The sequence below is a fragment of the Benincasa hispida genome, chromosome 5, assembly GCF_009727055.1.
Source record: "Benincasa hispida cultivar B227 chromosome 5, ASM972705v1, whole genome shotgun sequence".
Lineage (NCBI taxonomy): Eukaryota > Viridiplantae > Streptophyta > Magnoliopsida > Cucurbitales > Cucurbitaceae > Benincasa > Benincasa hispida.
In genome coordinates this window covers 19,321,432-19,323,899 of record NC_052353.1, presented here as the reverse complement: position 1 = coordinate 19,323,899, position 2,468 = coordinate 19,321,432, and the positions used below count along the sequence as shown (strand labels likewise).

General features: G+C 33.9%; 1 non-coding gene across 1 annotated transcript; it reads right to left on the bottom strand.

Moving 5' to 3' along the window:
• Positions 1-215: 215 nt before the first annotated feature.
• Positions 216-289, bottom strand: TRNAN-GUU. Its single transcript has one exon. It is a non-coding gene; the product is annotated as a tRNA-Asn (tRNA).
• Positions 290-2,468: the final 2,179 nt, after the last annotated feature.

Genomic DNA, 2,468 nt, shown 5'->3' with positions numbered 1-2,468 from the left:
AAAGAAGAGGAAATTGACTAGGGAACGGTTCGTCCTTTAGTGCTCACAAATGGAGACTTGACCCACAATATTGAGATTTTTTACTGGAACACGATTGGTTTTTAAGATCGTTTCCGTTTTTGGGCCTTTTACTAGTTAGTCTCGGTAAAGCCCCAGGGAATGGGTTACCTACTCTTAATGGTCAAAGCAAACCCTTTCATTCGAATGAATCAAATCTCCCCAAGTAGGATTCGAGAACCTACGACTAATCGGTTAACAATCGACCGCTCTACCACTGAGCTACTGAGGAACAACAGTAAATTAGGTCTTAGAGAAACAAAAATGGTATATGCACAAAAGTAAGTAAGTTAGATCTTCCAAGATCACCATTGGCATAAGGGGTAGACTTGGTAATAAAGTTGAGTTGATAACAAGAAGTTGCTATAGGTGGGTTTGGAGCATTACAAGATAGTATGTTTTCTCTTGCATTGGCAATGAGTTAACTAGCTCTAAGAAGTACAAGAAATTCAAGCTAGGACTTATGAATCAAAAAGGTTTCATCGTAAAAACTAATTTCAGGGATCGATTACGGCTATTATGAGGTTATAGAAATGTGTTATCAACTGACTGATGTTTTAGCATCCAGGAACTTCAAAACCTCATTTTTAGAGAGAATTCTAGACTTGTTCGCAGCAGATTCTAAGTGAAGGAATCGGTAAAGATTTGTGAGCAAAAATGGGGATCGGATCCAGATCCTGATTTTCACAAAATACATAATTTTATAGAAAACATACAGAAACATTATGCATTCAATTAAAATTACAGGATGTTAAAGAAAATTGAGAAAAGAGAGATAAGGAGAACTCACCTTTGAAGATCTAATCTTCACGTAATTCCTCTCTTTCGGAGTCGAACAAAAAACGAACGAACCAAATGACTACGAACTCGAAACCCTAATTTGGACACCACCAATTAGAGCCTTCTATATTCTCTGGGATGAGAATCCAAGGAGTTGTAGATTCTTGGACTTTTTGTTGAGGGAAAGGAGGATTATTTTGAGAGGAAGGAGATTGAGAACTAGAGAACCTTTTCTCAGAATTTTCTCTTTTGTTTTTTTATTGTTGTTGTGTTAGTCTCTATAAAACTCAAGAGGAATACTCATCTACACCCCACTAACTTGTAGTAGAGAGAAAAAAGGTAACTCCCTCCCAAAATGAATTTTCAAAAAAATTAAAATAAAATAAAATAATTTATTTTAATAAATTATTTAATATATATGATAACTACCTTATTATATAATATATATTAAACTATATGTTATATCAAACATAACACATAACCTATAGTTTTTATATTGTATCAAATACAACATAACTTATAGTTTTAATTCTCTCGACAATAACACTTAATATAAATCCCATTTATATTAAATCTAATTATATGAATCCAATTCATATAATTAGTATTTGAATCATATTCAAATATTTATTTCCTCAAAAAACATTATGTTATAATGTATTGAATACATTACAATAATTATATCATATATAATTAAATTAACTTAATTATATCTCATATAATTAATTCCCTCAATTGACGAACAAGTCAAATTAATCCAAGATTGATTCTCATTAATTCCCATTGAGCTACAGAAGGACCTTATTGACATGTAGCCTAAAGTTCTAATGGTACGTGAATAATCAATTAAACTCCTTTAATTAAATTATTCACCATTCGTTAACTGTCGGGTACTCCACTAAAGACCGACAGCTGCAATCTTCGTACTACATATGTATTTCTATGTTCATTGGATAAAACCAGTCAACAGTATGATGACCCTTCATAAATTGCTCATAAGTACAGTTGGGTCAAAATTACCGTTTTTCCCTTATAGTTACATCTAACTCCTTAAATACCACTGATCCCTCTAATGTACAATAAATCACAGTCCAACTATGACCAAACTCCTATCGAGCCAGGAAAGGGTGTGGCGCCACATTGTTCAAGCCCAAAAATCAGCCTTTAATGGAGTAATTTATCTACTTACCCTGACGTTAGTGAATGAGTGAATTCCATCTTGTGTAGTTGTGCTCTCAACTCCCTAATCAGACGAATCTCCAAAATGGTAGGTTTATTGAGTCGGCGATCTGGCCACTCGCACCCATACAAATCAAAGGACTGCCTTCATATACAGGAGTTCACAACTCACTCCGGATTCAGGTCATGTTACCTATGATCATCCTAGTTAAATGTAAGTTTCTATTATAAATGGTGTTATATAACAAGACTAGTTATTTCATGGTTCGATCTTATACAAACTTCTTTGTTTAGAATATCCCCATGCATGTGTCTCTACATGAATGATCAGGATCAGATCATTTGAAGCACTTTACAACAATTGTATCTACACAACGGGTCATACTCGTAGTATCACCGGGATAAGGGATTCCAGCCTTATCCATCTACTACAAACCATTTAAGTTATCACT